Source organism: Vulpes lagopus, chromosome 15, assembly GCF_018345385.1.
Source record: "Vulpes lagopus strain Blue_001 chromosome 15, ASM1834538v1, whole genome shotgun sequence".
Classification (NCBI taxonomy): Eukaryota; Metazoa; Chordata; class Mammalia; order Carnivora; family Canidae; genus Vulpes; species Vulpes lagopus.
The window spans coordinates 27,721,754-27,736,168 of record NC_054838.1 but is presented as its reverse complement, the minus strand read 5'-3'; the positions used below and the strand labels follow the sequence as shown (position 1 = coordinate 27,736,168).

Below are 14,415 nucleotides of genomic sequence, written 5' to 3'. Positions count from 1 at the left end.
CCCCCTGTTGTGGAGAGGGCCCTGGGGTGCAGAGATTGGGCAATGTTCCCCCTGCAGTGGCCCAGACTTGCACTCCCACTCTTTTTGCTCCTTATTTCCTTATTACTTTTTTTTTTTTTTTTGATTACAAAAAGTTGCTTGGGCTTGTATATATATGTGTCTGCCTGGGGAAGGTGGAGTGGAGGCCGCTACCCCAGGCCTCAGGGCAGCAAAACTGAATCTGCTACACAGAGAACAGAGTGTTCTTGCAAGTCCTCCCCTGCACCCAGTCACTGTGTGGGTCCAGTAGATGGTGCTCCCCTGGGCTGAGACCCCCCCAGACCCTCCCTGTTAGGGAGGTGAAGGGGAGAAGGCTGCTAGCCTGGTCTTACCAGTATGGGACAGAAAGAGCTCTCCTCTTTCCTCTGCCTCTGCGCATCATCCTCCCCCAATTAGAAGCCCAGCTGCCAGAATTGGGGAGGCCAGAGGGCCAACCAGCCGGACTTCTCATCAATCTTTGAAATCGTACCATAGACTCTTTTGCATCCAGTCACCTCCTCACAGTTGAGCTTATAGTAAATAGGCCGCTGAGATGGGACTCTGCATCCTCTATTCATTCTGTGTGCAGCCTGGTGCCCTCAGGAGGGGGTAGAGCCCTTCCCAGGCCCCCCGTGGCGGCCTGGGGGTGGGAGACCCCCAAAAAGCATTGGATGAGGGCCCTGAGCTTGACCTGGGTTTAGGTTCCAACTCTGTCACTTCCCAGTTTGGGGTAATCTTAGGCAAGTCACCTATCCTCTCTGAGGATCTGCAGCTGTAAAAGAGGCTGTTGTGAGAAGTGAACACTGCACCTTAGTAAAGCCGTAGTCTGGCTCACGGGAAGCGCCATCCTGCGTTGTCTCCCGCCGGAGACGGTGTGGAGGCTGGGAAGCCCAGCAGGCTTGGGAGGGGAGGGGGCAGGGGAATGGCCATCTGACTCTGGTTCCCTTCCCTGTGGAGGAGGGGGTTTCTTTTGGTGCCATCCCCCTTTGCCCTGGCCTGGAGACTTTCACCCTCCCGTCCCTTGTTGTGGAGTTATGGTGTGGAGGCTCCTGCTGGGCATCTGAGGAATGGAGATAAATAAATCAACTCCCGGGGAGCTCAGCAGGGAGGGGAAGGGGATGCTAACTTCTGCCCTTTGTATGCAAGGCCTAGCCAGCTGGGCTGGAGGATCCAGGCTCCCCCAAAGGGCTTTTCACTTAGACATGTGATGAACAGTCCTTTGCGCCTTGGTTGGTGGCTGGAGGCAGTTTCTGAGCACTTCTGCATTTATCATTTCCCTCATCTTCCCTAACTGGGGCTTTGGATAGGGAATGTCCGTCAGCCCTACCCACCTCCCTTGTGTGCTGTCTACACTGCAGCAAAAATAACCTTTCTAAACTGCAAATCTGCAAAACTCATCATGACACTTGTCTACTTAAAACCTTTCAATGACAAGAGCCAAACTCCTTGGCTTGGCATTCAAGGCCCATGAGATGCCTCCCCCCCGCCGCCCTCCCTTCCCCCCCCCATCCCCACCTCTTCAGCCTCATTTCTGGCCACCCCCTCTTATACATTTAAGCTCTAGTCCTCTAATCACACGAACTGGGGGAAGGAGATGAGGGAGGGGAGCACCTATACAGTCTTCAAGTCTCTCTCCAGATTCCCCTCCCGGAAGCCCACTGCCTGGCACAGTTGGTCCTTCATTCTATTATGTCGCCACTCCCTTGGTACGCAGGCCCTATCACTTTCCCGTTCTCTTCAGCCTTCTGTGGTTATCCTGTTATCCCATGCCAGAGACTGTGCTGGGTGTTTTTTAAAGGTCATTACGTCATTTAATCCCTACAACTACCACCCAGATTGATAGCGGTGAGGCCCAGAGAAGAAGGCAAGAGATCTGTCCCGTGTCACACAACCTTTTTTCTGCAGAACTAGAACAATAGTTTGGGCTCTAGTGCTCTTTATACTCCCTTACAATCCACACAAAAGCCAAATGTGGTATAATAAGAGAGGCCTCGGGACTGAAGAGTCTCAGATGCAAACCATTGCTCCATTCTCTGCTGCCTATGGACTTTGGGGTAGCCCCTTCCTGAGGAAGGGACCTCTCCTGAGGCTCAGTTTGCTTACCTGTAAAATGGGAATAATTAAGAAGCCCTCCCTCACAGGGATGTAGGGAGGATCAGATGAATGAGCACAGATGCAAAAGTGTTGTAAACTATCGGATGCTGTGTACTTTTCATTGACTTCCTTGACCAGCTATACTACAACTGAGGGTGATCAGAGGAAGATTTCTCTTTTCCCAGAACTCTCCAGACTGGAGGTCAAAGGCACCAATAGTCCTTTTGGTTGCCTTGCTCATTTCCCATGCTCTGAGAAAGCTAAAAGGTCTTTTTCTCTCCCTTATCATAGCTGTCAGGCCCTGACCGGAAAACTCTCCAAATCCAATGTATTTCCATGAACCTTCTGAATCTCTATTTTTCTTGCTGCATTTTCTTCTTTCCAGCTGTCAGAAGCTGGCAGATCTAAAGCTAATAGAGCACCAGGACCACGTGAGGAAATACCAGAAAAGAAGAGCTGGAAGACAAAGATTGCCTGTCCATGGCCCCTTCTGATTCCGTAGAGCCGAGCTGGCTTGTGGTGTGCTGTGTTTTGTAAAAGCTTGCCTGGTGATGCTGATGACAGTGCAGGGACTGGGGGACATGGCTGACTTCCTTAGGGTTTGCAGAGTCCTTCCACACATGCTTTCATTTTTGAACCTCTGAACATACTCCTAGGTAGTCTCTTATCTCCATTTTACAGATGTGGAAACTGATCCTCAGAAGTGACCCATTCAGGGGCACACAGCGAAGACCTCAAACTGGCCCTGTCAGAATTCCAGCCGTTCCTCAGCAGGGCAGAATTTTGTGCATGGGCTTGGCTGGTGTCTCAGCAGTCACTGTGCGATGAACACTCTTTTCCTCCTGCCAAACCAAATGCTTCCCTAAATATTTCTCTCCCACTCTCCCACCTCCGTGCTTTTTCCCCCTGCCTGGAATGACTTTCTGAGCTCAGTCTGCCAGCTGCAGTCCTCATGGTCTTCCCGCTCCCTCCTCCACAAAGACATTTTCATTTCCCCCACTTTCTCTTCCTTTGAGCCTGGAAGCGCTTGATCTGTGCTTTTGTGCAGGGTGGGGAGAGGGGGCTGCTCTCCACTCCTGCCCCCTGCTGCAGCTGGAGGCCCCAACCTCCCCAGTCCCCAGCTGTTGGGGTCCCCTGCAGATCCTGGCCTCCATGTCTTTGTTCCTGCTGTGCCCCCCTACAGAAGGGCCCCTTACTCCACCCTATCTCTTGCTTATTCAAAATTCAGGTGAGTATCACCTTCTCTAGGTGACTTTCCCAGCCCTTAACTTGAGCCTTGGAGGCCCTCCTCTGTGCTTCTGTGCTTCCATAGCATAGTGAGGATACCTCTATCATGAACAAGGGTGTTCATTCATTCATTGATTCATTATAGCAAGTTCTTTTTTTTTTTTTTTAAAGATTTTATTTATCCACTTGAGACAGTGCACAAGTGGGGAGGAGGGGCAGAGGCCGAGGGAGAATCAGATTCCCCAACGAGCAGAGTGCCTGGATGGATGTGGGGCTCAATCCCAGGACCCTGAGATCATGACCCTAGCTGAAGGCAGACAACTGACCAAGTCACGCAGGCACCCCGGGCGTAGTTCTTAAACTTCTCTTTCTGCTTTACATTTCTTCTTTTTTTCAAAGAAGATTTTGTTTTTAAGTGATTTCCACACCCCATATGGGGCTCAGATCTACAACCCTGAGATCAAGAGTTGAATGCTTCACGGACTGAGCCAGCCAGGAGCCCCTACCTTGCATTTCTTATCTGTAAAGTGGGAAAAATAGTTCCTACTTCAAAGGTTATTGTGAGAATTAAATGAATTAATCCACGTATAGAATGTGTAGTACAGTGTCTGGAATATAACAAGCACTTGATGAATGTTGGCTACTACTATTATCTCTTTACTATTATCTCTTTTATATTATCTCTTTACTATTATGATTTATTAATTCATTTTACAGCAAATGTTTGTAGAAACTAGACAGGGAAGCTGAAGCAGGAGCCAGGAGAACACAGTGTGGTGTATGGGAAGTTTGGCAGGCACAACGATTTGTTTTCCCCCTGCAGAGAAAAAAACAGAAAATGGCATTGGCCTTGGGAGTGGAGAGGGGAGCCAGTAGAGAGGGAAGTTCCTTTTCCTGGACCCATGGATCTCTGGTGGGCCCTCTCAGCAGGAGACTCTGGCTTGCACAGAGGCACAACACTGTTCATCAAATCTGCCAGGGCCTCGGCCTCCAGAGTTCCCAGTTTAGTTTTAGTGGGAGGGGGTTAGGAACAAATTGTCTCCTGAACAGCTGCCAGGAGGCCCGGTCCACATCTCAGGTACTGCCTTTCCCTAGCTTGGCTCTAGGCTTCCTCTTCCCCAGGGCCTGTGCTCCCATTCTCGCCTCCAGGAACTAAGCTGACCTGTGTGTTCAGACAGAATGTGATGCGTCTGCCACCACAGAATCGGCATGGAAGCTGAAGGGCCCTTGGGGAGCAGTGACAGGGCTTTCTACCCTATTGGCTCCCCATTTTACAGCTGGGAGACTCAGGTCCAAAAAAGGGGAATAACTCGTCCAAGAGCTAATGAACAGGAAAGCTTCTAGACTCCCAGTCAGAAGTCTTTTAATCTCTTTACGTTGCCGCTATAACTACATATTTTTTTAAAAAGATTTTATTTATTCATGAGAGACACACAGAGACAGGCAGAGACACAGGCAGAGGGAGAAGCAGGTTCCATGCAGGGAGCCCTATGTGGGACTCGATCCTGGGACTCCAGGATCACGCCCTGGGCTGAAGGTAGACGCTCAACCACTGAGCCACCCAGGCGTCCCTACATATTTTTCTAATGCCCCTGCCTTCCTTCCATTCCTCTGTTCTACTGTCTTACTCTCTGTCTTTCCATCCATCCATCCATCCATCCATCCATCCATCCATCCAACAAGTGTTTGACTTGAACTGACACAAGTCAGGTCTGGTGCCGGCAACCCACAGCTGGAGTGGGGGACACTGACCCAGACACATCTTAGGTCTCAAAGAGTTTTGGATGCTCTGATAGAAATCTGTGCAGAGCATGCAGAGCAGAGGGAGCCAGATTCTAGTCAGAGTAATGAGGAAAGGTGTCACCAGGGAGGGGATGGTTGAGAGCCCTGCTAGGCAGAGAGAGTTTGGGAATATGGGATTAGGGAGGAAGTTAAGGGCATTCCAGCCAGGAGGAATAGCATGGCCAGAGGGGAGAATGTGAAACAACAGTGCTCCAGTGTGCCTAGGGTACCAGACATGAGAGGGCTCAGGGAAGAACAGGTCTGAGAGAAGGTGGAGAAGGTGAGTGAATCACAGGGCCCGGGGCCCAATGTGCCAACCAGGATGGCAGTCCTTGGTGCCACATGCACGAGAACCTCAGATGGTCTATTCCATTGTCAGGTGTGCATCTGAGAGCCACAGTGAAGGATGCCCAGGGAGGAGGGAAGGCTCTGGGGACTTTGTCTCCTGCCTGTTAACCTCTCAGTCTCCTCCCTGAGACCTACCTGACAACTCTGTCTTGACCCATCCCCACTGCCACATTCATTTATCTCCTTCTCCTGTGTCCTCTTCTCTCTCTCTCTCTCACTCCTTTTAGCCTGTCAGTCCTTATCAATGACCTGGACTCTCCCACTTCCTCTCTGTCTCCCTAACAAGAAACAGATTGCATCTTACCACCACGTGGTGCAGGCATAGTCCTTGCCTAGAGATCAGGACATGGGCTTCCAGTCCTGGCTTTGTCACCAACTGACTCAGGCAAGAGCAGCTTATTATTATTATTTTTTATTTTTAAAGATTTTATTTATTTATTCATGAGAGACACACATAGAGAGAGGCAGAGACATAGGCAGAGGGAGAAGCAGGCTCCCTGCAGGGAGCCTGATGTGGGACTCGATCCCAGGCAGGACCCTGGGATCACGTCCTAGGCTGAAGGCAGGTGCTCAACCACTGAGCCACCCAGGTCCCTCCTCTTTTATTAAAGATTAAGAGCAGCTTATTTTTTTTAAAAGAGCAGCTTATTATTTTTTTTTTTTAAAGAGCAGCTTATTAATAACAACATATTTGCAGGGCCATTACCAGCAGACAGTCCATCCAACCAGCGTCTCCTTGGCCCCTCACTACAGCGCCTTCTGTAGGAAAGATGTCTCATTTACACCATGGTGCAGAAGGCTTCCTGACTAGGTCCAGTCCTAGAGGGCAAGTGAACTCAGGGGAACTTTGTTATCAGGCTTGGGCCACATGATTACGTTATTGCGTGCAAAGAGCTGTGTACACAATTTATTACCTTCTGTCTCAGGACAAAGAGAACTACGGAATGCTACCCCCATACAAGTTGACTTTCAGAGAACATCAGAATTGTTCCTATCCATAAGCAAACAAGTTCTCTGTCAAAGAGATTTCTGGACTTTTTTTTTTTTTTAAATGACAGCCTATTGTAAGAAATGCATAGTATCACACGAGCAGGGACACAGGTACATGTACGTATAAACAAAACAAACAAATGTTTGATGGAATGATACCCTGACCACAGGTGATGCACTGATATTTTCTATCTTATTCTATTCCATTAGCTGTAACAATGATGATCACAACCCTGTAAATTGATTTCACATCCCACTAACAAGTTAAAATGGGAAGTCTGAGAACTTCTGTTTTAATATCTCTGCTGTTTAAGCCAAACAAACCAAGAGAACAAAGAATGCCTCCTCCAGCCTCGCTGTTCTGCACTCACCACTCTCTCCAGTTGATGTGTTCACTTAGGAATATTTACTGAAGATCCCATCTTGCACCAGTTAAACTTCTTAAATGACAGTCTAGATTTATTGTTTCCTTCCACTTTCTCATTCCCATTTGTCCCTTCTGGAAAACCATAGCCTGGCCTTTGCCACTGTTAAGCTGCCAACAGTGGCCCACCAGCCCTCACCGCATGACGTCTGTCATAGCTGCTCTTTCTTCTTGGCTTGCCCCTCTACATTGTCCCATATCATGGGCTGCTCATCCTTGGTCCCCAGCCCTGTGGTTCCCCAGGCTTGGGGGGCGGCTCACCCCTTCTCTGCCCAGTGCCTCCTGTTGCTGCCTGATGCTGAAGAATCGGTGGCACCACTCATTCCAGCTTCTGTCAGACGTCTTTGGCCACCTGCCTGCTCGTTGTCTCCACAAGGGAATCCTACAGGCCTTATACTCCATCAGCCGGAGTCAAAGCTTTGGCTCTCACCCAAACCTGCCCCTCCCGAGGCCTCATCTTAGGGAAAGGTGCTGCCACCCACCCAGCTGTATAAACCCGGAGCCTGGGACCTATCCCAGACTCCTTGCTCTTCCTCATCCCCCCGGTTGGTGCATCCCTGAGCTTCTCAACTCTGTCCCCTTCTCTCTGTTCGTGTCACCTGAGCTGAGTCAGGTGACAGTGTTTCCTGCCTAGACCATGGAAATCACGTCCTTGAGGTCTCCTGCATGTCATCACCTTCAGACTAAGCTCTTTGGAACTGTGAGAGGGTTTCTCTTAAAATGCAGTACTGATCTTGTCTTTACTTGGTTTAAAATCTTCCCCCAACTGTTGCTTTTAGGGTGAAGTTGTAATTATTTACCATGATATAAAAATGCTGCATAATTTTGCCCCAGCCTACCTCTCCTACCTTACTTTTCACCTGTATCTCTGAGTTCTGGGACATACAAAACTATCTTTAGTTCCATGGACACGGTGCCCTTCCTGCTCCTGGCCTTCGTCCCCATTGTTCTCTCTCACTGCAGTGGCTAAAGCCCACTGCTTCCTCCAGTCACAGCTTAGCTGAAAGCTGTTCAGGACACTGTCTCTGGCCCACCATGTGTGGTTCCTGTGTTCTGTCTCATGCTTCTGTAGCACCCCCTGCTTCTGCTGTCATGGTCTGGACCACACTCTGCCAGAATTGGCTCATGCTTGTCCTCTCTGCCTCCCGACCATAAGCTCTGTGAATCCAGGGATGCCACTGTGCTTGTTGCTTAGGACCTGAAGCCCTGAGCTCAGGACCTAGCACATAGCAGGAACTCAATGAGTATCTGTAAAAGAATGGCTTTTAGACTTATTGAATGTTGGAAGCAAAACAGAACCACCACGATGTTAGGGAAGGACAGTAACCAGATGTTTGGAACATAGACTGTTACAATCAGAGCCACAGGACACTAAGAATCATGGAACTATATTGATGGGATTCATAGAATGTAGATGCATGCGACCAGAGAATATTTCAGTCCTACTGGTTGCCAGCTGTCATCTCAAGCAAGCTGACAAAGCCCTTTCTCTGACTTTCCATTGGATTTTTTACAAAGTGTTGATAAGAGGCTCTGCCTGCCATGTCTGGGGGTGTGAGCAATGAGACCATGGAGTCAGACTATGAATGTATACATCTTACTCCCTCGGATTGGGGGCGGCCGTGGTGGTGTTTGACCTGAGTGAGTCTCCTTGTAACCGAACAACTGTCCTGAGCTTCTGGTTGGGGGACCTTGGTCGGATTATTTTATACCTAATGTAACTGTGCTTTGGGGGTCTATTTTCCTCAGGCCCAGAGGACAGAACCTCTGTGCCCTACCCTGACCTACATCAGTGCTCAGGATTAGGGCCTGGGGCAGAGGATAAGCAGCCTTCAGGAAGAATTCTCTACAATCAGGAGAGGCTCAACTGCCTTAGAAGCCTGGATCTTACAGATGGAGAAGCTGAGGCTCAAGAAGGTAGGGGCTTGTCCAAGGTCACAGAGCATGTTGGGGCAGAGCCACAACGAGAATGCACTCCTTTGGGCTCTGATTATTCCGGCTTCTCAAATTCCCAACCCCCTTAGATCTAGGCCATGTGAAGGCATATCTGAAGGTCTAGAATAACAGGAACAATATTTGAAATTTCTGAAGACACTGATGTTCAAGGTCTTCAGATGGTGCCAGATGATTATATTCTGGGTCTAGCAGGTAAGCAGAAAGTTCTAGGTAATTATTCTCTACATGATACAGCAAAGTCATGTGCACAAAGTGGCTCTCACCCATCTGTGTGAGATGAAGAGAAAAGGAAAGAGACATTCAGGTCAGGGCCTGGGCTGACCACACACATCTGTTACTTCACATTATCTCTGTTGTTTAGAAGAAGAAACTGAGGCTCAGACAGGCAGAACAACTTGCCCCAAGTCACTCAGCTCACAAGTGGGAGAGCCTGGGCTCAAACATAGGTCTCTGATTCTGAGGCCCATGCTATTTCTGCTATATGATGCAGCCTTCCATTTTTGTTTTGTTTTGTTTTGTTTTATTAATTTATTCATGAGAGACACACAGAAAGAGAGAGAGAGGCAGAGACACAGGCAGAGGGAGAAGCAGGCTCCATGCAGGGAGCTCGATGTGGGACTCAATCCTGGGTCTCCAGGATCACACCCTGGGCCAAAGGCAGATGCTAAACCGCTGAGCCACCCAGCAATGCAGCCTTCCTTAGACATTCACTGCCACATGCCTTGGGAAGTGGACAGAGCAGCGAGGCTGCTGGGAAAACAGGCAGACCAAAAAATATGGTGGGAACAGCAAGGAAAAGTGAGGAAGGGCTCAGCTCTTAGATTCCACAGACCTGGGGTTGAATTTTGGCTCTCCTACTTCCCTTCAAGACTCCAAGTCTATGACCCTTCAAGACTCCATTTCCTTTTCTATAAAATAAAGAAAATGATTGCCTAGCAAGATGGCAAAAGAGATTCTACGGGATCATTTATGTAAAGTGGTTCACACAATTCTGACACATAGTAATTGTTCAGTAAGTATTATTATTTTTTAGTATTTATTATTTTTAATAATGATCATTTCTTACAATAAACATTTTATTTTTTTAGAAGATTTTATTTATTTATTTATGAGAGACACAGAGAGAGGCAAAGACACAGGCAGAGGGAGGAGTAGCCTCCCTGCTGGGAGCCTGATGCAGGACTCCATCCCAGGACCCCGGGATCATGACCTGAACCAAAGGCAGATGCTCAACCACTGAGCCACCCAGGTGCCCCTCCTACAATAAACATTTCAGAAGTCGGTGTTCGGCAAAGCCTAGTTGAATAATAGGTGTGACTCAGTTCACACACTGCCCTCAGAGCTAAGTCCAGAGTGTAACGGAGTAGCGGGCAAGAGAAGGGCTTACTGCTTACTGAGTTCTTGCTGTGTGCCAGGCACTGTGCTAAACGTCCATCATTGCTGGCATTACCTCTATGAATGCTCACAACAAAGTGGGTACAATTATTAGTCTGATTTTATAGTTGGCAAAACTGAGGCTCAGAGAGGAAAGGTTGTTCTATGGCTTGGGAGTGGCTGAATGAAGATTTACATCTCAGGCTGTAGCCCTGGAGCACCTGACCATACTCCTCCACTCTCACACCTGCCCAGAGCATCTCAGCGCTGGTTCAGTTTTAGCTCACCTGTGGAGTTGGGCCTTGCCCCATGTCCCATGCTCAGCCACACTAGACCCTCAGAGTGGCTCCGGTCCGAGGGAACACAAGACCATCTGGGCTTTGCCCCATTGCCTCTGCTACTCTGAACCTCTAGACCATGAGATGAGTTCCCCTCATGCTCGTCCAGCTCAGATCCCACCATTGTCTGCCAGTCCCATTCATAGTTGGTGGCTACCTGCCCTAGGCCACAGGCCCCCAGAGACTTCAGTGCTTTCCATCCTCTCTAAACCTCTGCTCTGTTTCTACTACTGACAGCAACTACCCTCCCCCAAAGAGTGAAATCCAGAGTGTCTCTAATCAAAGGCCTAAGCATTGGGAGGTCAAGGTCTGAGGGGAGGAAGTAGGATGTCTGAGTTTGGGAGGCAGAAAGTAGAGAGTGAGAGGTGAAAGAGAAGAGAGGAGGGGAAGAAGAAAGAGTAGAGGGCAGAAGAGCAAGGCAGAACCTGGTGTGCATTTTCATAAGGGGATGGGCTCAAAGCCAATGCAGGATGGAACTCAGGTGCCCTGCCAGTTAGGTGAAGAAAGTTCATCAGCCACGGGCTTTGTCCTATCAGAACAGTTGTCCTGGGACTGATTACACAAAGGAGAGATGCTTCAGCACACAGTGACCTCTGTGAGCCGGTGTTGGTGACCTGCTTGGCTGAGTCAGTGGCCTTTCTCTCACCCCAGCCAGCTCCAAACCCTGCTTTTGGAGCGGCAGGGCAGGTCCCCCAGAGTACAAAGGAAAAAAGGATACTTGCCTGTCAGCGTGCTTTCATTTTAATTTTCTGGTGGCAGTCATAGAAATTAAACACGTGTATTTTTCAGGGTTCATGCTGTGGCCACCCAGACACTCCCAGCACAATGACCCTGGAAAGGGGGCTGGTACCCTCATTTCACAGATGGAGGCTCAGAGATAGGAAGTGGTTTTCCAAGTTCATACAGTGAGAAAGAGGCAGCACTGGAACTGGAGGTTAATTTTCATGCTCCTGGCACCTGTGAGTGGCTCCAGTAAATAAAACTTAAAGTTAATGACTTAGCTGAAGCTTATAATGGGCTTGGTTATGGCAGCCCTAGTAAACCAATATTCTTATTACGCATCATCGAGCATAGGCCCTTAACCTTTCTTTGCTTTAATAGTAGATTAAATTAGGAAATGCCTCAGAAGGCACCAGCACATGGTAGGTCCTTAGCAAATGCTGGTGTTGCCTCCTCTGTGAGCCTGTGAATAACAGCTGGCTCTCAGCGGAGGGGATAGGGATGTTACTGAGTCATGATGCCTCAGCATGAACCTGCAGGACCCCTGACCCTTGACCTGGCACTTATCTTTCCCCAGTCTGGTAATCTTGCTCTCAGTACCACCCTTGCCCTTGACATTGTGTTTCTGCTGTGAGGTCATCAGGGTTCATGGAGGCTTTTGCCTCTGCCTAAGTTCAGCAGCAAACCTGCTGTGAGTTGTTGGCTAGCTTGGTTTAGCTTGGCTTGGCTTACACCAGGGTAGGGTTGGAAGGATAGGGAGGGTGGCCCAGGGGGCCCTCGGGGGGAGGGGCTGACTGTTGTGTTGTGGTGGTATTTCCTAAAATACTTGCACACTGAAGCTCATCTGATGCTCACAGCAACCCTTTCAGGAGAGCTGGGCTAATGGACTCCTCTTCACACAAAGAGAAACTGAGGCCCAGAGAAGTTAAGAGGCTCCTCCTAACTCAGCAACCCCATGCTGAGATTAGGACCTTGGAATCCAGATTCAGGTCCTGGCTCTTTCCATCAGGGGGACCACTTACTTGGGGGGCCGTGTGGGTGTGGTAAGTACATGGGCCCAGGAGTCACCAGACTGAGGCCCAAATCCCAGCTGGGTCAGGGACTAGCTCCATGACCCTGGGCAAGTCCCCCACCTCGCCAGGCTGTTGAGAGGCTCTGGGAGAGAGGGGGGCCATTTCTGGCCCTAGAACTCTCCAGGCCCACAATAAATGGCAGCTATTGTGACTGTTTCATAACTAACTGCTCAGTAACTGTTGCTGAATCGAATTCCTGGAGAGCCAGGAAGTGAGTCTGTGGGTGGGAGAGACGTCTGGCACTTCCAGGGGGCCCCCAAGCCTTCCTTCCTACATGCCTGCTTCCTCCAGCTCCTGGCAGACCGTGAGAAAGAATGCGGCAGAGGGACCTACAGGTGAGGGGGTCTGGAATTTACCTCCCTCTGGCCCACCGTGCCTGTCTGGAACCGCCGCCCTCTCTGCAGTTCCTGGTTCAAGAAACATTGTTTTACTTTCTTCGTAGTACCTGTCACCATCCAAACTTATGTGGACTATTACATTTTCACTGTCGTCTACCTCCCATCACCCCCCTCCCCGTCCAGAATGATGATCCTACAGCCAGAATTTTGTTTTGTTCCTGCTCTGTCTTCTGCACGTAAAACAGTTCCTGGCATGTAGAGTGTGGTCATTATTTGTGGAATGAATGAATAAATGAATGAGTTGATCCCTTGTGGTCAGCTCTTTGCTGCATCTGAGGATGTTGCCTAAATCAGAGCCCAACACTGCTTTCTAGAGGCTTCAGGTCCAGTCTGTTGGGGGTAGCAGACAGACAGTGACCATGGAGTGACCTGTGCTGTGACAGAGGGAAGGAGCCACCTGGGCTGGGGGAAGCTAGAGCAGGTCTAGCTTCAAGGAGCCGGAGGGGCTGGGTAGGAGAGCCTGGAAAGCCTCTCAGGGAAGCCTTAGCTGAAGGAGTAAAAGATGAGTAAAACTTAGAGGGACAAGGGAGGGAACAGCTTTCCAGGCAGGGAACAGCATGTGGAAGGCATGGAGTCATGAGAGATCATGTCGAGTTAAGGTTGTTTGATGCTGTAGAGACAGCGTAGGGCCAATGAGTGCAGCAACAGGGAGAATGGATGCTGGGATAGGGACGGGGTCCCTGTGGGGCCAGCGGGAGGCTGATGGGAGCCCAGCTGAGGGGTGTGCAGATCTGAGCTATTTCCTCTTCCAGCTCTCCAAGGCCTCCACCTGTTGAGAGGCAGGCTTGCCATCCTTTGGTCTGGCTTTTCCCAGGTTGGCACAATCTCCCCTCTGCAACGGTGTCTGTCCCTGCCTCTCTCCTGAGAGAGACCAGATTTGGGGGCAAGGCCCACCTGGGCAGGCTCCAGTAGCAGTGAGGTCCTGGAGCAGCCACTCCCCATCCTGAGCCTGCTCCCCTTCAGACTCCCTGTGGATGGGTAATAAGGGCCTCGCAGGCCTCCTTTCCTGGAGGTTTGGCATTCTGGCCAATGGAGATGGGCCGGGGAGTATGGGTATGGGGTGGCTTTTCCAGTCAGGCACTGCCCTGTGGCCCCAGGAAATGTGACTTATTCCACCCTCACTAAGGGTGGGGATCAGGCTTCTGGCTCCTACTCCTTCAGCCAAGAACTTTTCAGCCCAGACAGCCATGGTAAAGCCCTGATGCCAGAGATGGCTGCGGTCCATCACACACTCTCTTGGTGACCTCAGCAGATTTCTGCCCCTTGCTGGGCCTCACTCTCCTCTTTTGCAAGATGAATGCAACAGTACCCACGTGCTCTCTGCAGAGCCAGGAGACCTGCTCCTCGTCCTGGATGTTGTTTGATGCTGTAGAGACAGCGTAGGGCCAGACAGAGCACTGGCTCACGTTGGCTACCTTGGGGTCTTAGCCTCTCCATCTATATTTTGAGGAGGTTTGGCTTGAGGACCTCTGAGTGGCTTTCCAACTCCAACATTCCCCCCAGGCTCATAGATTCTATGGACCCAGTGGGTCCTTGGTGATCACCCCACTGCTAAATACCCACCCATATTCTGCTTGAGTGCTTTCAGGAACCCCACCATATCTGAAATTCCCTTCTGCCTTTGGAGAGTTCTAGCAAAAAGTCGCATGGTATCTACCTTCTTCCATCTCCCA

At 49.9% G+C, this 14,415-nt stretch overlaps 1 protein-coding gene across 1 annotated transcript in view; it reads left to right on the top strand.

Annotated features, from left to right (window-relative positions):
• LOC121476182 (guanylate cyclase D-like) overlaps nt 1-14,415 on the top strand; it is a 101,528-nt gene that overhangs the window by 1,466 nt on the left and 85,647 nt on the right. The gene's annotated exons all lie outside the window — the stretch shown is intronic.